We start from the raw sequence: 20,301 nt of genomic DNA on the forward strand, positions 1-20,301 counted from the left end.
GGAAGGAGAATCAAGACAACGGGGGGGGTTCTGATGGCTGTGACCAGGAGAACCCCAAATCATCAGGTCTCACTGGGAATTGTGACAGGCCAACTTGTGTGAGCAGCCAAACTAGGAGCAGATCCTGTAGGCTCCAATTCACAGGCATCCCCATGCTCCCCCTCCCCAAGGTGCTGGGTCAGCCTAGGCCCTACAGACTCTCAAAACTAAGACCTTCTAAGTAAGACACAGCCTGCACGGAGGAGAAGCTTCTTGGAGCAGAACAAATTGAGCAAGATACAGACAAAAGGAGCAAAGGAAAGAGAAGGTTGAGATAATAGGTAAAAATGGGAGGAACAGGGGAAGCAGATCTTAGAAACACAAGATGCTTTAAAAGTCACTTCACAAAGCCAACTAAAGAGGGAGACTGAGAGCCCTGGGCTAGAACATCTATCTGACCCACCCCTTTCTTCCTAAAACTACCAGGAAACTGTTCACTTAAAAACGGTCAGTAGACAAGGAACAGTTGAGTTCCACACAGCATTAATATATGAAAGAGAATACGGGACAAACAATATCCCTACAGAAGACAAAAGCAGGCTAGAAAGATGCCCACAAAAGATGAAACTAATCCAACAAGAAACTAAGAAAATGGTAGAAGCTATGGAATAACAACATAAAGGAGAATGAGAACTTAAGAACCAAAGTAACTGGAAAAAAGAATGATCTGAAAAGAGAAGTGAAAGAAATCAGGAAAGAATTAAAAAGAAAAGAAGAAAGTATTTTCAGAAATGAAGACAAAACAAGGAGGAACACAAGAGCAAATAAATAGGTTTAATGCCTTAAAGGAAACAGAAAACAGGAGTTTAAAAAAAAGAAATTCAAAAAGAAGTAACCAAAGAGAAATAGGTTCCTTGTACTGTTATAATTGTTCTGTAAGTTTGAAATTGTATTTTAATTTAAAATTATATTTAATAATTTTTCATGTTTTTAAAGCAAATTATTAAGATTTTAAAATTTTTGAGAGGAAGTGAAAGAAATAAATGATAGGCAAAGAAGATCAAACATACACACAACAGGCTGAGTCCCTGAGAAGGAAAGCAATGTAACAAAAGAAATACTGAAAGCTTGAATTTAAGACTCTTCTGAAATTAAAAAAAGAAAAGGTTTGAAACTATACATTGAAAGAACACATTGATTTGGGGGAAGAATTCTTCTTGGACCCAAAATGGCCAAGAGCAAGATATGATTTAATAAATGATTACACTTTGAATTAAAAGATTTTAAAAATCCTTTGGGAATCTAGCAAAAAGACCAAGTCACTTTTAATGGCTAAAAATTAGACCATCAAACATCCACAGCAATGCTTTATACCACAAGACAGTGGAATAACATATTTAAGTTACTTAAGGAAATAAAGTGTGATCCAAAGATTTTTATATACAGACCATGTGGCCTTCAAATATTAAAGCTGCAGACAAACTGTTATGACCGTGCACTGTTAATTCCCAGAATATTGTTTCTATAAACCATTCCTGAAGAATCTAGGAGAGAATGAGCATCAGGCAACCAAAATGACTAGAGAGATTTAGGGAACAACTGAGAGTGAGAATTAATATTTACTAGTAGGTCTAAGATAAAAGGATGGCTGTAAGGGAGACGGTGTACTATATAATGTAGAGTACAACCACCAAAGGGAGTGTGGAAGGCAGAACGGGAAGAGTTTTTAAAAAAGAGAATAATCTTGCTAATAGTTTTATGGATATTGACTGAGACTCTTCAGATAGCAACTGAGAATATTTCAAATCAGATGCTGGGGGGAGAGGGAAGGGAAGAATAGTTGATTACTAGGTAACTTCAGTACGGCTCACAGAAGGGAATCACAGTAATACGCAAAAACTGAGGGCACTAGGGGTATATGATAAAGATATTAGTATAGGAGTCATTAGAAAATATAAGCATTCCTAAATACTGAAAGACTTATTATAAAATTCCTCCTCAAAAATTATAAAAATAACATGTCCAGTGTATACAATACAAAGATGTAATGAAAAAACTTAACCAATGTTAACAGTCTAGTATTGTCTACTCCTCCAAACATGCAAAATAAACAATGAATTCTTAAATAATGAATTCATTATTTATGAATTCTTACTATTTGTTTTTACATAGATAGGCCCACATTATACATATTATTCTATGATAAAATCTTGTTATCCAGCCATCTAACCTACCTTCATTTCCTCATGTAATTTTTCTTTTTTTTTTCTTTTTTTTAACTCATGTAATTTTTCTTAAACTCGTTTTCTAGGTTGATCAATCACATTGCAAATAGAATAAATCCGTTTCTCCCAATTGTTTAGCAATGATTTACTTTTCTTATCTTATTACTTTATCTAGAGCCTCCAAAATAATGTTCAATAACAGCTGGGTTAAAATAAAAACAACTTCAGCATTTTAACAGTTAGGTTTGAGAAACAGATTCTCTTGTTGAAGTAGCTTCCACATATTCTCACGTTACTAAATTTTAATTATTAAGAGCTGCTGAATAAGGCCAGCCAGAACTCAACAGTTATTTTTCATTAGTGAGAGCCTAACCTCCACTGAGAGATCCTATTCTGGACAGAAAGAGCTCCCTTCTCTCACTATCCAATAACAAGACAATCATGCCTAACTAGTTTTTCTTCTCAAGTCCTTTCCATTTGCTTGGATAGAGTCCCTTGGCAGTTATCTCCTCCTTTTAAATTTTTTCAAGCTGATTATCTGGTTGATGTGCTTTTAGCGACCCCATGCCACTTGATGACTAGCGTCACTCATCCTGGCTTCTCTCCTGCTCTATTCATGCTTTCTGAACTCAGTTACAGTACTTTAAAACAACTTCCTTTTTACTTTTCATATGTCCTATTGTTTCTTTCCTTTTTACTCCAAAATTGAAAATTGGGGGTATTTTCTGAATTTTCTCAACGGGAGCATTGAGATAATTCAAGCAACACTGAAAACCAGACCACATATGAAAATCATATGGCCACCGAAAATCAACTGACTACACATGCAGCAACCAAGTGGTGATTATCTTTTTGGTTATTTGTTTGACAGAGAGGCAGTCAGTAGACAGATGACCTCAGAAGAGTATTTGCTCAAGAAATAACAGCAAAGATCTCTAAGCCTCCTTTGTTACCTGTACTTTCCTGGTACATATTTATTCTTCTACTTACTCTGTTCTGCTTAAATTATAGGCAACTCACTGTCAGGCCCTTTTCAGACACTGTTGATAATTCAGTCTATTTTGAATGGCACTAAATGGTTCTCTCTTGGTTAGAAACCACCCAGAGTATCTTTCAGCAGCAAGGCCAGATAAACTGGCTAAACTGTCTATAAACAATCAGTAAGCTGGTAAAGTACATTCGGACTAACTATTTTTAATCTATTTATTTCTCTTACAGGTAGCTGCTTTTTGAAACAAGTTTAGAGAAAACACACAATGGCATGAGAGGGATATAAGATTAGGAGAGGGCGGGCTTCCCTGGTGGCACAGTGGTTGAGAATCTGCCTACTAATGCAGGGGACACGGGTTCGAGCCCTGGTCTGGGAGGATCCCACATGCTGCGGAGCAACTAGGCCCGTGAGCCACAACTACTGAGCCTGCGCTCCACAACAAGAGAGGCCACCGATAGTGAGAGGCCCACGCACCGCGATGAAGAGTGGCCCCCGCTTGCCACAACTAGAGAAAGCCCTTGCACAGAAATAAAGACCCAACACAGCAAAAATAAATAAATTAATAAACTCCTACCAACAACAACAAAAAAGATTAGGAGAGGGGATGCTTTTTGAGGGCAGAAAAGAGAAAAACTAGAATGAAATCACATAAAAAATAGCATTACTGGGCTTCCCTGGTGGCGCAGTGGTTGAGAGTCCGCCTGCTGATGCAGGGGACATGGGTTCGTGCCCTGGTCCGGGAAGATCCCACATGCCGCGGAGTGGCTGGGCCCGTGAGCCATGGCCGCTGAGCCTGCGCATCCGGAGCCTGTGCTCCGCAACGGGAGAGGCCACAACAGTGAGAGGCCCGCATACCGCCAAAAAAAAAAAATAGCATTACTAATACAAGAGTCTATGGGAAACAAATAATGCACACACAAATGAGCCCAAGTAAAACTGAAGAAATATGATAAGATGGACAAACTGTTATCAATGTCAATTATCCTGGTTGTGATAGTGTTCTACAGTTTTGCACAATGTTATCATGGTGAAGGAAACTGGGCAAAGTGTACAAAGGACCATTCTGTATTATTTCTCACAACTGCACATGAATCTGTAATTATCTCAATAAAAATTTCAATTAAAATATGACTGGCAGAATACAGACAAAATGTTTATAGTAGTTATACTCTGCAGTGATAGGGATAAAGAAAACTTTTATTGTTTTTTCTTTTCCATAGTAAATATATCACTGTATAATGAAATATACTATAAATTACAAAAATAAGAATTCTTAACAAGGGTTGAAAGGATATAATCAAGACTTTAGGTATTTTAAAAATATTTTATAAAATCTCAAGGAATATGAATAAGTATAGTGAATACAGGACTGTTCAACAAATCAGGGGATTCTAGTATAAGACAAATCCTTAATTTTTAAAACGTGTATAAACAAAGGGGAAGTACTACTTTCTGCCAGTGAATAATAAACTTCTGGGAGTCATTATCTCAGGAGGTGACATACTCTGGTGACCAATGCTCAGGTCGTGCATGCCTTCCCTGCGTTCTTGAAAATTGCTAAGCCACTTCTAACTGAAAGGCTCACCCACCCCACCCTGTAGGCCTCGCCCAAGGATTCACTGACCCCTTCATACCTGCTTAAAGCCCCTTCTTCAACACTCTCCTTCTACCTTTTATTCTTCTTTCATGGCACTTCCTCCACAATTAATAGTTTGTGTGACTGTTTCATGTCATCTCTCTCCTGTGACTATTAACGAGACCACAGGTGTGTGTTCCCTATCACCCTCACCCCTGTACTTGTCACTGCCTAGCACACTGCCTGGCATCCACAGGCACCCAATAAAGTTGTAATGAACTAAGTGCCAACATAATTTATATGAACTTATAGGTGACCATCATAATGGTTTATAGGACAAATTACGACTCTTCTGTTCAATAATTGTTAGGTAGATTACCCTTAAGTGCTGAATATGGTTTATTTAATTCCACAAACATTTCTGAAGGGTGTACAGAAATGCCATCTTATATGGCAACTAAATTCTATAGTTAGCTGTGAGGCAAAAATTTCGTGCAATTAAGATTAAAACCTTGGAAAAAATACTTTAAATTGCCAGCATTGAAGCCTTAGATATTTTAAAGCCCGGATCTTAACTTCTTTTGTTTCTCTTTCACCAGCAGTCTCCCCTTCCCTACAGAGGATTATCAAGGTGTGGTCTGATAGGACAATGTGGTATTTAAAGGAATTTCTCTTTTTTGCTTGTGGCAGTATGTATAGTTTAAGCAAGGTTAAATGAGTGCATGATACAAGTCCACAAGGTGACACTAGGCCAGACACTACAGTACACTCAGTACTGAGGAGATACGAAGATCTAAAAGACATGATCTCATATTCTCAGAGGGTTCACATTCCAGCAAAGAAGAAAATAATATATAAGCAATAGAATTAAAATAGTAATTCATATAAAATATTATTATTATTATTATTTTTTGGCTGTGTTGGGTTTTCATTTCTGTGCGAGGGCTTTCTCTAGTTGCGTCAAGCGGGGGCCACTCTTCATCGCAGTGCGCAGGCCTCTCACTGTCGCGGCCTCTCTTGTTGCGGAGCACACACTCCAGACGCGCAGGCTCAGTAGTTGTGGCTCACGGGCCTAGTTGCTCTGTGGCATGTGGGATCTTCCCAGACCAGGGCTCGAACCCGTGTCCCCTGCATTGGCAGGCAGATTCTCAACCACTGCGCCACCAGGGAAACCCATAAAATATTATTAAGTGTTAAAAAGGAACAGCACACTGCAAAAAATGCTATTTGGCATGTCAGAAGCAGAATACGTTTTCTCAGTGGTTTTCTTCCTGTAACCAAATCCTAATTTTCCCCTAGAGAGATGGATTCCTCAGGTGAATTAGGGAAAATTAATACATTCAGGTATAGAGGTAACAGAGAAAGCATGTTAATATTTCCCATAGAACAAAAAAAAAGGGAACTTAACAGAAAAGGCAGCTCAGTGTCGGGGGCGGGAGGCACCTGCTCCACTGAGGCAGGGCCTGTGAGCTGAAAGGAGGGTGAATGGTGGCCGCTCAGCAGACAGAAGATACAGCACCAATGACCACCCAGTTTGGAAGGGGTGGGGTGGGGCAGGGGTGCTGGTCAGCAGAGCTAAACCAACACCCTTACCCAGACCTGCTTTAAGCACCTGTGTTAGGTGAGGCCAAGGAATCAGGAGACTACAGTCCCAGCAACGGGGAGCCACTAGAAGTTTTCAAGTAGGACAGGGATATCACTTCTTGTCCCATGAAAGACAGGATGGAAACAAAGAGCCTGAACCAGCTGAAGGTGACCATAAAAGGCCAGAGATGAGGAGGGCCTGAATGGAGACAAGGGAAGAGGATGAGGAAAGAAGGAAAGAGGTTCAGATGCACATTTCAAGAATGAAGTTGGAGGACTTGGCAATCAGTTGGATGTAAGGGTAAATCAAAGAACTGAACGTTACTTTAGCTTTTGAGTCAGTGCAACTAAGGACAGATACACATATTAACTTGTAAACAAGTGTCTACTGATTTTATAATTATTCAGTGGATTTCACAATACAGGAAAAAAAAATGCTGAGTGGTTAAAAAAATATATCAAGCTTACAAGGCAAGGTAAAGCCATGCTCTACATTACAAAATACATCCTCTAAACAAAAGCATGAGAAAGTCTACAGAAACCTATTTAATATAAAAATAATGCATTAGAAAATATATAAAATCTTACGGGTTCCCATTTCTATCTGATCTATTTTAAAAGAATGTAACATATTTGCACAGGTTAAAAAAAAAGGCTTAAGTGCTTGAGTGATTTTCTGGCAAAATAATTAGACATTTTCAGAAGAACTGCCAGTAAATTAGAGAGGGAAAATCTGAAGTCTCATTTGGATAAAACTTGCTAAAACCAGAAAGTGCTGTTTAATATGACAGCTTCTATGGCCAGACAACCCCACTCCCCCCGACCCCTTCTGTGCTCACGATTATTAAGGGGAATAAAATGCTAGAAACTTTCATCACGCTATGCCAGAATGCACTTGTAGAACAATCTGTAGTTTTGGGGAGCAGCCACGTTCCACCTCCAGCCCCACCTGACCCACCTTCTTGTTTACAATGATGCCAGACTGAACCTTTCAGAAGTGGTACATCACACCTTCCTTTCTGGGTGGGCTTGGGTGGGCACAGTGTCCCTTTCTGCTGAGAAGTGAAATAGCAGCTGTCAAGTGAGGGACAAAAAGCCACACATGAACTAGCAGGGAACCTCCAGCCCTGCAGCTCTCCACAAGCCAGTTTAAAAGCAGCAAACTGCTAAATGGAAACACCCAGACCAACTATTGCCATCAGCTAAGAGCCCAATGCCTCAGCATCTCAGCAGTGCTTGGTTGAGGACAAAAATGAGGTGCAACTTGGGTGCCTGTGCGTTCAGGGAGGGGAATGTGATATTTATGGGAGATGATGGCCCTGGAGGCAAACGCTTTTATCACAAGGCTGCCAGGGCCAGGCCTGCTGTGCCATTCAGATGCTCTCCGAGGTCCCATTTGCTATGACCAGCTAATGCAGCCTGTCCTTACCCTAAAAGATTTCTTTGTATCAGGTGAAGCACAAATCAAGTCATAAAAGACCACAGAGATCACCTACCCAACGGTTTCTCCAGTCTCCTGGCAGAAGTCATTTTGGACTCTGAAATACTGCTGTGGACAGATTCAGAGGATTTAAGTAGGAAGTGCGCTGTACGGTTTTGTGTACTGTCATGAAAAGGTCTTATCTGAAAACAAATCTTAGACAAGAAATGTAATCAAGGGAGGCAGTATTAATTATAAAAGCTATTATTTTCTGCAGTGTGATATATAACACAGGAGAATGAAATGGAAATACAGGTGCAGTTTATAAAGATCATAAAGATCAGTCATCTGGGATTCTACAATTTCTCACAGCAAAACTAACATGTGATAACTCTGCCACAACATTTAATTTTGAAAACCTCAAAAAGACTATATATTTATTTCAAAAGCAGGAGACCCTGATAGAAAATTCAGTTGTAGACCAGAGGCAAAAACCCTGGTCCAAGCAAAAAAAAATGGTAACCAAGCAAAAAAAACGATAACCAAGGAAAAAAAGGTCAATGCCTGGGGGCCTCGGAAGAAGACAAAACAGGGTAATGAAGAGACAGCCAGGCCCAAGAAGTGTCCTGGGAGCTGTCATTGTTCTCTAGCCCCAGAAATGCCAGCCTAATCTATTCCTCACGGCTCTAACCTTGAATCCAGCCTCTCCTCCAAAATCCATGAGAGTCCATATTACTTAGAGGTGAGAAGAAAAACCACTTCCAGTGGCAAGGCTGCATGAGAAGGGGATGTATTAATACAGACCTATAGCCACCCCCCCACCACATACACACACACAATACCCCCCAGATGGAACCCAGAATGGTTTTTATTCATAAAATCACTATTATGTATAATATTAAATATATATAGTAATCATCATCATATATAATAATTCTATGGGAAAATCACATATGATATTAATAGGAATACTTCAGGTATACTGCAGAATAAATAGGTACCAGGGTAAGCTTGGAACTTCACCACCACTCATAGCACTGATTCTACAGAAAATATGTTCAGAGTCCCAGACAACTAACTTTCAACCTTTTGAAGCAGACACACGTATGTATTAGGGACTGTCTGTATTTTCATGCTTGGTTACCAGTTGACTCTCTGCCAGCCAGAAAAGTCCATCTGAACATTGTTCCCATGAACTGACCCAAAGAGATTTAAGGGGACACTCTGGATAGTAATAAACTTTGAGCCTCACAGCCAGGGACTCCATGACACACAAGACTGGCCGTAGCTTTTTATTTGAAGACTATCAATTTAAACAGGACAAAACAGGCATATTAAAAATCAAACAAAAAACAAAATTCTTGAACACAAAATTCTGCCACAAACTGAGCCTGTTCTGTTTTACAGGCTGTTGTAGTTTTCTGGCTGTCTATTAGCATCTCTCCCAACTTGCTTAAGCATACGGTTGTTTCTATCATCTATCCTCTTCAACTGGCATTGGTAGATTATAGATGTACCCTTAAATACAGAGATAGAAAGCAACTACAGATTAGATAGCAGAAGAAGCAGTTTATTGCTAGTTTGCAGCCAATCAAACGTCACGAGGCACACAGTGAGAGAGCCCACAGAACTTGGTAACGACGTCAATGGCCAACCCCACTTGCCCCACATCCTTATAGGGAAGCAGCCTCAAGATCCAACATGTTGGTAATTGCTAGTGGTGGTTGTGGTGGCCATGGGGGGAGAGAGTGGTGAGGAGGGGAAGCAAGGATGGGGGAGAGCAAGACAAAGAGGATGATGGTGGGTGGGGACTCGGTAACACACAGACTACAATACGGGGACCATACAAGTAGGTCTGAAACCAACAAACTGGAATATAAATGCTAACTGCTAACTGCTTCCCATACTATCTTCAACACTCCTTCAAGACTCTTGCCAACAACTCTGTCTTTAACACTATTTCTACTTTGTTCTCAACTGTTCTACCGCTGGCCTTCGTTAAAGGCACTTTTATGTTTAAAACAATCTCAGTAAGTAACACTGAGGATCCAGAACCTCTGCTCTGAGATGAACAGAATGAAGGCAGGTGAGCGCTGCAGTCCAACAGGAAACCTCTATTCGTTTAATCACGGCTACTCTGATGAAAGGCATTCCTAGGGCTCCGGGAAAGCAGCACGTCTGGAGGAAGGGACACTGAACCGGGAAGAAAAGAATTCTCTTGGGTTACAGGTCTGCTCTGTGACCACTTAAACCATGCCAGATCTCAGTTCATTTGAGAAACAACCTGACCCAAGTCATTCACCACAATGACTTGTGTTTAACACAGGTAACAGAAATGTGCCCTGCAAATTGTGAAACTAAGTGCGTTTATCTAAATTTGATTACATTCACAGAAAAATTCTGGTTTAAAACACAAACCTTTAAACAAAAAAAAAATAAAATCCACAAGAAGCCAAACCAACCCGAAATATCCCTTCTTCACCAGACTAGACATGTCATTCTGCTCCAAGCTACTAATATAAAGCCAAGCCTGCCTAGGCAAGAACAAAGCTTTTACATTTATTTTTATTCCTCTCCTCCTCTTCTCCATTCAAACAATACCGCTCATTTTCTAAGAACCAGAAGATGAGAGAAAAGTTGAGATCCACAAAAAAATAGAATAACCTTCAGGGCTGAACCAAGGATAATACGTTAAGAAAAGAGTTGAAAACAAAAGCAATGATTTCGTTTCACATGCACATGCTTCACCTGCCCAGAATTTTGTTTTGTTGGAAACTTTCTGGCAAGATCAAAATCTCAGGAAATTCCAAACAAATGAAACTCTAAAGGCAAATTACTTAGGAAAAAGGATCTAACTTCAGAGACCCAAGCACGCTCCTGCCATTTTTATCCAGTTCTCTACTTTTATAGAGGAGCACCAAACCAACCATAAAATCATATGCTAACAAGAGCTCTGCATCCTGCAAGTTGACAACTCTGGCTTTTAATAAATGCCTCTATTTCCTGTCAGCACTGGTCAGTCCCTGCTACCAAACCTATGAAGTTTCAATGAGGGAGACTCTCATACCGCTGACGTCTCTCATACTCGGCCAGCATGCTGGAACACAAGAACTAAGAAACCACAGGGAAATTGCCCCTCCAGAGTGGCATGGGCTGTGCACGGCCCCGAAGCAGGACCAGCCGAGGAAGACAAGGATGGGTTACAGATGAGACTTAGTTCCAGAGTGTACACAGTAAGTCCCCGACATATGAACCTTCAAGCTGCGAACTTTCAAAGATGCGAACGTGCGTTTGCATGTCCAATCACGTAAGGCCTGAGTGAAACTGCAGCTTGCCCTCCGTCTCCTATTGCTGACGATCCTTCAGCTCTACCATCTTCCACCTCCTCTCCCTCCTCCAGTCAGTAACTCTTCTTGCCTGATCACTCGATGCCAGCCCCTATACGCCAGCTGTTGTATTGTACTACTGTACTTTTCAAGGTACTGTACTGTAAGATTAAAAATGTTTTCTTTATTTTTTGTGTTTGTTTGTTTTTTATGTATTATTTGTGTGGAAAGTATTATAAACCTATTACAGTACAGTACTATACAGCCAATTGTGTTAGTTGGTACCTAGGCTAACTCTGTTGGACTTACAAACAAATTGGACTTACGAATGCGCTCTCAGAACGGAACTGACTCGTATGTAGGGGACTTACTGTATATGTGTATGTGTCTATCTATCTGGGATTAGGCCCACTGAAATGAAGTTCAGCTACGTTCAAGGCACTGGAGGGAGACACCAAGAATGACACACAGTTCCCGCTCAGAAGGGCTTCTAATTTCAGTGGGGGAGGGGGTTGTTCCACACATAGTATAAAGGGTGAGAGAGAAAACAAAATGTGTGCTAAGTTGATGGTGGGTCAGTAACACATGGTTTGCACAATACTATAAACTCAATGCCTCCCTATCAACCAGTTTCCAATTCATGAACCCAAATAGCATAGCTCCTCTACTCATTCAGGAACTACCTATTGGGTACTTTTATATGCCAGGCACTATATTGGATCAAAGAGACAGAAATGACTCAAACAAAAGCAATCCTGCCCCTTTTAAGATAGGTAACTTGGCAGCAGGTAAGTAAACAGGCAACTACAGAACAATGAATATCCTCACAGTATAATCACACAAAGTGCTATGAAAGTGGAAGTACAGGGGCCATGGGAAGACCTGTAAGAGGCACCTACCTGGAGAAATTTGAGAAAGCATCCTAAAAGAGGATGCCTAAGATGGACCTGAAAGGAAGAACAAGAACTAGTGAGGGATGGGCTTCCCTGGTGGCGCAGTGGTTGAGAGTCTGCCTGCCAATGCAGGGGACACGGGTTCGTGCCCCGGTCTGGGAGGATCCCACATGCCGCGGAGCGGCTGGGCCCGTGAGCCATGGCCGCTGAGCCTGCGCGTCCGGAGCCTGTGCTCCGCAGCGGGAGAGGCCACAGCGGTGAGAGGCCCACATACCGCAAAAAAAAAAGAACAAGTGAGGGAGAATGTTCCAGGCAGAGGAAACAGTATACGCAAAGGCCCTCTAGGAGACAGGGAGCCTTACATTTCAGGAACGAAAAGTGTTCTGGAAGCTACACCAGAGTGCAAGAATGTCTATGAGCCCGCTCTGAATTCAAGGGCTGTTACTACCTCTGGGTGAACAACTGAAGCAGCCTAAGAAGAACAGAGTCAGATGAAAGTGGCAGCATAGGGAGACCCCCAGCAGATGAGCAGAGAAGCCCAAGAGTGAGAGCTGGGACTAACTAGCTAGAAAAGGAGAATATATAAAAGGAAAGAAAAAGGAAAAGAGAGAGTTATGGAAACTGCGGTTAGACAATACTCAAGAAGCAAATAGAGGTCGACCATGTTAAATGGTGTTATGATAAGGATGCAAAGAATCCATTGGCTTCAGCAACAAGAAAGCTAACAGTAACCCAGTGAAGAATTATTTTAGTGGCGTGGCAGGGTGGAGCCTAGCTTCCCTCAGTCGAGGAGTGACTGGGAGGTGAACAATGGATGCAGTGACCTATTTATTTCAAACATTTCAGCTGGCGAGCAGTGACTAGAGGGGGAGTCGCAGCCGGAGGAAGCCTGAAAATGTTTAAATGGTTCAAGAAAGATGGTAACATAGAGGGAGGGCTAAGGACACATACCTAAAAAGAAACACTAAGCTATTGGTGCAAGATGCCTTGAACAGGTGGGATGGGAAGGTATGAAGAGCACAGATATAAGGCTGCCTTTGACAGGAACAAAGACTCCTTTTTCCTTGTGAGAGAAATGAGGCAGAAAGGATGACAGGCAAACTTCAGATCTGACAGCCAAGAGCTGGGGGAGACAGATCTGAAGTTACTGACCTGATTTCCTTCTAGTGGTTCAATCTGCAAAACCAGGAGATTTTTCTCCAGCAGCACCTAGGGGCGTGGGCCCAGGAAGAGAAAAGCTGGTGGCTGGCCTGGTCCAGGTAGAGCTGGTCTGGTATGCTGATGGCAAGAAGATGGGCAGGGGCTTCCCTGGTGGCGAAGTGGTTAAGAATCCACCTGCCAATGCAGGGGACACGGGTTTGAGCCCTGGTCCGGGAAGATCCCACATGCCACGGAGCAACTAAGCCCGTGCGCCACAACTGCTGAGGCTGCACTCTAGAGCCCGCGAGCCACAACTACTGAGCCCGCGTGCCACAACTACTGAAGCCTGCGCGCCTAGAGCCTGTGCTCTGCAACAAGAGAAGCCACCGCAACGAAGAGTAGTCCCCGCTCGCCGCAACCAGACAGAGCCCGTACACAGCAACAAAGACCGAACGCAGCCAAAAATAAAAGTAAATTAAATAAATTAAAAAAAAAAAAAAAGAAGATGGGCAGAAGGGCTACACGGGGATATTGGAGAGGCAGCATTTCAAGGGACTGACCGGCCGCATAAGAAGGGAAGGGAGGACTGATGCTGGAAAGGAGCAGCTGGAAATCTGGCTGTAGGAGTAAACCCAGAGGAGGGAAGTAACTGAGTGAGGGAGTGTGGAAGCACAGGAGGCTGTGATTGGAGAGTGAAAGGTCTGAGTCTAATGAGATGGCAAAGACAGAAAACATCCCAAGGGCCAGGGCGTGCCCTATGGGAAGGAGACGGCAAAAGGAGAGGGACATGAAATTTCCAGGGGAGGAGGTGAGCATGGTGGATGGACTGCCCAAGGGAACACTGATGTGGCCCAGGGAAGACAGCAGCTGCGGAAAAGAGGACACGTTGTGAGCCAGGTAAATTAAGGGGAGAGGGAGGGATGCAGAGGGGCCCACTTAAAATATGACCAGCATAATACAGGCAAGTAATTAAACAATTCCCCCAAAGGCAATTTATTGACTGGGAATGCCTGCTGGAATCCTCTCTTAGATTCATACTCCCACCCCCAACACACGCACATCTACACCTCCCCTCCAATCCTAAGACAAAGCATAATCAGTGAACCAGGGTCTTATCCAGAGTTTGGACTTCTATTAAGGATCTATTTTTATAATGCTTTCTTATTCACTTCCAACTTAAAAACGGTTGCTTCCCCCCTGCAATACTCTGTCCATTTAATAGCTATGTTTAGGGGCTTCCCTGGTGGCACAGTGGTTAAGAATCCGCCTGCTAGTGCAGGGGACATGGGTTCGAGCCCTGGTCTGGGAAGATCCCACATGCCGCGGAGCAACTAAGGCTGTGCCCCATGACTACTGAGCCTGCGTGCCACGACTACTGAAGCCCACGCACCTAGAGCCCGTGCTCTGCAAAAAGAGAAGCCACCACAATGAGAAGCCTGTGCACCGCAACGAAGAGTAGCCCCGCTCGCTGCAACTAGAGAAAGCGCGCACGCAGCAATGAAGACCCAACGCAGCCAAAAATAAATTTTTTAAAAAAAGCTATGTTTAGTGACTCTGTTGAGATGCCTGTGAACTATTGTTTTTCTGCTCTATACATCTATTTCTGCTATGGACGTTCTGTAGTATCCATTCAGTGACATGTAAATGATTCCAAAATAAAACCGGAAGGAGGAAAAACAAAAACAGAAGCCACATTGAAACATCCTCCTTCACCAGTGAAGGAAAGATAGTCAAAGCTTCTTTTACTCTACTTTGTCCTCCATTGATAAGAAAAACTCTTCCATTTTCAAATCTGTAATGACTAGTAATCAACAATTATTCTTTAAAAAATCGAATCCAGTACTACTTCCACACATGATCTTCAAAGCCAGAATTAGAAAAAGGAAAAAAGAAAAGATGTTACACAACCTTAATGGTTTGCAGATATCCAAGTCTGACTGCTCCGACACAGCAAGGAATGAGTTTAGTAAGTATGTGAACGGAAAACAGGCAGCAATCAGCAACTCATTCAGAATTACTCAAGATGATAATTTTTGTGTTTAAATCACAAAGTCTCAGAATATGTAATCATATCCAAAAATGTTAAAATGCCTAAAAATTAAAGCCTATCAGTTAGTCATTTAAAACTAGGATAAATTATCAGTAAAGTTATTTTACAAGGTACTTGACTTGAAAGACTCACTCGAACAAAGCCGTCTATATACAGAGAACTGCTAATGAACAGACCACATAATGGGATAAGCCAGCTAACACCATTAAAGATATCTTTTAAAATTCACAATGAATAAATGAGACCTTTCTTCTTATAGTGTCATCTGCATATCAGGGGGATAGCCACATATTTTCCATTTGTACTTACTGAGTCAGGCTTATACTTAAAGACTCTTTATAAAAAACATTTTGTGTCATAAAAGATAATTCTGCTTTTTGTACAGACTGAAGAGTATCTGCATAAATACCTGGATAAGAAAAATAAAACTATTTATATAAAAGCTATCACTTCATTGCAATCAATACTGTACTACCTGCCTACTAAGTGTAACGCACTGTCCGTTAACACCGTTAACGCACAGACGATAACACAAACATCATCCTGCCAGAGAAGACACCTACACAGGTGACCACTACACGGCGGCAACATGCGGTCAATGACATGTTGTAGCCTTCACTAAGTCACCCTATTAGAAGGATTCTGAGGCCATTATCACAGTCAAGGTGAGAAGTAATGGCAAGGGAGAGAGGAAAAAAATATATATTAAGAGAAAGAGAGACAATGCATATGAATCGTGGAGGGGCAAGGGGTGGATGGGAGGCAGAGGGTTAAGAACAAAGAGGAATAAAGTTAAATATGCTCCCATGCTTTCAAGCTTAGGTAATTTAACACTTAACATGAACAGAGAAGGGCAAGGAGGCCTGAACCCAGATTAGGGGACTAGAGAACATAAGGGGCTCACTCCTGCCTGCCCTTGGAATCTCAACTTAGATATTACTTTTATAGACTATCTTTACCTGACAGGTCTTCCGCTTGCTTTTCCTTCTCCCAAATGCCTCTTCCTCAGCGTCCGCAAGTACCCAGGCCTACGCCTATGAGAGCTCTCATCACTCTGAACTGGGACTGTCTCTACCCAGCCCCTTTGCTGGCTGCACTGTTAAGCTTCTTAACAGCAAGGACAAACTGTGTCTTTCTTGCTCACCACTTACCCTCACTGCCTACCAGAGCCCGGGCCCTAGCTCATGAACTTGAATGAGTGAACGGACTCTGCCTGAAAGGAGCTTACCATTGCAGAAGAGAAGAGGAAATAAAGGGGAGATGAAAAGCTTCATGGAGAAATTGATCTCCAGTTATTGATTTTAATTTCATATATACAAAAAAGTATTAAACGGCCAATGCCATCATGTCACACAATTCAGGAGTGCTAAAACACTGAGTTGGTTTTGTCCTCCTGGCGTTCAGCTTTAGGAGGGGAAAAGGTACAAAACTCAGAACAAGGATCCTGATTGTTTTATAATGGTAAAGAATCTTCCCTATCTATTGCTTGTTCTAATTTGTCATATATAATATACCTCTATGGAAGAAGAGATGTTCAAGAGGGATCAAAGGAATAGCATCTCCTACAATATAACACGTACTTCTGTCGCTAAACAGGGACAGAGACCTTTCACACATATTCTTTGTAACATATATACATATATATATATATATATTTTCCCCCCAATCATGGCTATCATTTATTTCATCCCTTGATAGAGAGCATAAGGTACAGAAACCATCTAATCATGAATTGAGACACATGACAAATGGTATCATTCCTAACCAGGTCACAAAGCAAGTCATTAAAAACACTACTTCTTAGATTTTTCAGTGCAAACTTATTTGAGCAAGTCATTCTTCTTGTCAAGTCCCATATTGACCATCCAATTTAATTTCCAAGTTGGTCATCAAAAATAGTTCGTGGAAATAATTGAACATGGGACAAAAATACAGTCACACTCAGTTGCTCGAGGTGGAAAAAAATGGTGGCAGCTTCCAACTTCCTCAAAATAGCAGAAAGGGGATAAGGATGACAAGGGAAGGGGGAAGGGCAGGAAGGAAAGAAGCACCTGGCTAATGATTTTATCCCGGATTTTAATGTCAAGGGCACTCCCTCCTCAGGCATTTTCACACTAGCCACCATATCTCCAGCTAGTCTTCCCTTGCTTTGATTTTATCTAATGATAGTACACCAACTACTTACGAGCCTAAACGTCTTTTTAAAATCACCTTAATTCTAATGCTAATAAACAATTCCAAGAAAAAAACCCAGTCTGGAGTAGAGGCTACAAACTCAAGTGCGTCCAATGGCGGGGTAGATCATATAAGCAAGGACAGGGGGACCCGCTGGGGAGAAGAATACACACGTGCCCCTCAGATCAGCAGACCACTGCCACGGTGGGCTCAGGCCGTGTGATCTTCAGATTTTTCAAGAGAAGCCAGAAATCCAGATTTGTATGTGATTTCTCCTGATTTATCAATAATGACAAAAGTTTAAACTCCTCTTTTTTTTTAAAGCACTGTGTGGACCAAGCAAAATATAACTGGGTGGCCAACTTGTGACATCTAGGTAAGAGGTCAGAAATATGGGCAAGGGTCAAAATCTACAAACTCTCTCTTCCTATGTGCTAATCAACCAGGAAGCGAAGCGCAATTCCTTGTCCCTGCAGTTGTGTATCCGTGTGAGCATGGCCACAGTGCCGTTGTAAAGCTGGGTCCAGGACATGGGAGACCTCAGGCAAAGAAGAACATCGAGGCTCTGACACCTAATTATCCTCCCAAAACATTTCCTGCTATTAAAGACCAATTTATGGTGTGTAATAAACGGTACTGCATGTAAAGCACTTTGCGCAGTGCCTGGGGCACATAACAGAATTCAATAAAACTTAGCTGTTATTGGGTTTTATTATGAATGAGGGTAGAACATGGATCAGACTGTGCCTTTCTCCCTTGAATGGGAGATTTTAGTCCAATTACAAAACCCAATAATCCTCTTTAGACATGAGAAGAATTTCAAAGGAAACTGCATTCATCAATGTGGCATTCAGTCATTTTATAAAATAATGGATTTATGCCCACACAGGGTGTTTTGTTCTTTTTAAGGACATAATGGATTTTTAAAGTTTTGATTTGAGTTAATATGAAAATTTAAAGTTCTGTCTCACTTTTAGATAAGGGGGATCATGGAACATATATGGCTACCAAATCTAGCATGAGTGGGACGTGAAGCCCCCATTTTTCCAGCAAAGTTGCCCCAGTCTCCTGGCTCCTCGTGTGACCGCGTAGGTGTAGGATGTTAGATTCCAGTCATGCTGTAAGGCTATCTGGTCTAATCACCATATTTTACAGATGTTGAATGTTAACTCCTTCAAGGTCCCACAACAGTCGAAGGCAGACCCAGAACCCAAACCCTGTCCTCTTCTTCCATCACCTCACAAGTCCCTGGGGGGGGATGTATGTTCGGGGGAGTTGGTTAAGGGTGGGTAGCAGGGCAGCCTGGGACTAAAGCTTTGAGACAAAGACCCAGCCTTTACGAGTAAAAGGCTCTATCAACTAAGGGGACAGGGTGGGGAAGATTTCCTATATACAGCCAATCAAAGCCTTGCTTCAGTACATCTCAGGGTCAGTCAGACTCTTTTAAAAATCCTCTAGTACCAACCATACCCTTTTAGCCACTGGCTTATAGCAAGAGTTCCAAGCCTCTATGAAAGAATCTAATTTACTTGCTGGAAAAGTAGAGACATCACTAAGCAAAGGAATCAATGATTTTTAAAAGAATGTTACTATGTTTCAAAGTGTCCAACTACCAAAGTACTGAGAAAATATTTTTTTGAAATATAGCCAAGTGTAGAATATAAACTGAGTCCTACATTCATAATTTGTCTTTCTAGAAAGCAAATGTCAAAGGATATAAAGCAAGCTGTGAACAAGAGACTAAAATTAGCTCAAACCACAAATAACCTAACATACTTATCACTTCCTTATGCTCAACCTACAAAAATCAAACATTAAAAGCATTTACAAAACTAAAGGTGTGATGCCAATTTAATCCTTTAACTTCAGCTGTATCCTTTCTTCCTTCTGGCATGTAAACATTACCAAAGAATGACATTTTATTAATTTGAAGGCAAGTACAAGGGAAACCATTAGAGCTAAGTTTTGCCCTGTAAATAAAATAGCATGTACCATGCAGTTCTTAAGTGGTTAGAATGGTAACCACCTCCTCAAACTGAGGATAGGAAATTTCAGATGATGGACCACACCCATCTCCGAATGCGCTTCTCACAGAGAGCTAGGGACATACCAGACTCCTACTTCAGACCAAAGCTTGCCTCCATCTCCTCAAGCCGTTTATTTCCTACTTCCAAAAGCAACATCTTCCAATGAACAAAGGCTGTTGGGAAACACAAAAGTTTTTGTCATAAAGTAGTGGAACGTGTTGCAAAAGGAAGGTCAGTTGACAAATGTGGGTTCATGCAAAAAAAAAAAAAGGTACTAGTTTGTTAAACTTCAACTACTTTTACCATGATTCTCTCTGCGTGATGACTACATTTTTGATAAGTTTTCTGGGGAAAGTTCAAGCTCAAAAAGGATGGAAACGAGTGGTTAAGAAACGATGAGTATAAAACCTACCAACTGCTACTGTGCACTCTTCAATACTAAAACTCTAAAAAGCATTCTTATCAGTAAGTAGAAAAACAAGGGACAGTAGCAGACCTGGGTACTATGACAAGAACAAATGAAATAAAATACTGCTAATGACACTAATATTCCTGGGATATATTAAGAAAAACTATTAGTGGGACATGAAGGAATATTTAAATACACTTAGAAATGGTACCATGATAGGTACATAAAGGACCCATTAAAACGCAGCACATCATGGGGATGTGGATTCTCAAGGATGGTTCATGGGAGATGTGGACCAGCTAACCCTCAATCATGGCCATATCACCCGGTGTACTGGGGATTGCTCCAGAAATGTGGCTTTGTGCCTGTCAACCTGATGTGGCTTAATGCAACTTCCTGATATTGCACCACTCTGCTTCACCCCCTCACCCCACCTCCGAGGATGATCCAAAAGACCCTGGCAACTGGGAGGTGGTATCCAGGTGGTGGAGAACAATAATGGCAAT

General features: G+C 41.6%; 1 protein-coding gene across 2 annotated transcripts in view; it reads right to left on the minus strand.

Moving 5' to 3' along the window:
• Nucleotides 1-20,301, minus strand: part of PTPN1 (protein tyrosine phosphatase non-receptor type 1) — a 66,766-nt gene that overhangs the window by 38,574 nt on the left and 7,891 nt on the right. The window contains exon 1 of one of the 2 annotated variants that reach the window (XM_060033413.1): nt 19,470-19,555. The exons of the other annotated variant lie outside the window; for it this stretch is intronic. The gene's annotated coding sequence lies outside the window, so the exon portion shown is untranslated. Of the gene's footprint in view, nt 1-19,469; nt 19,556-20,301 lie in introns of those variants that run through there. 2 annotated transcript variants of the gene reach the window in all.

Source organism: Delphinus delphis, chromosome 15 (assembly GCF_949987515.2).
Source record: "Delphinus delphis chromosome 15, mDelDel1.2, whole genome shotgun sequence".
Classification (NCBI taxonomy): domain Eukaryota; kingdom Metazoa; phylum Chordata; class Mammalia; order Artiodactyla; family Delphinidae; genus Delphinus; species Delphinus delphis.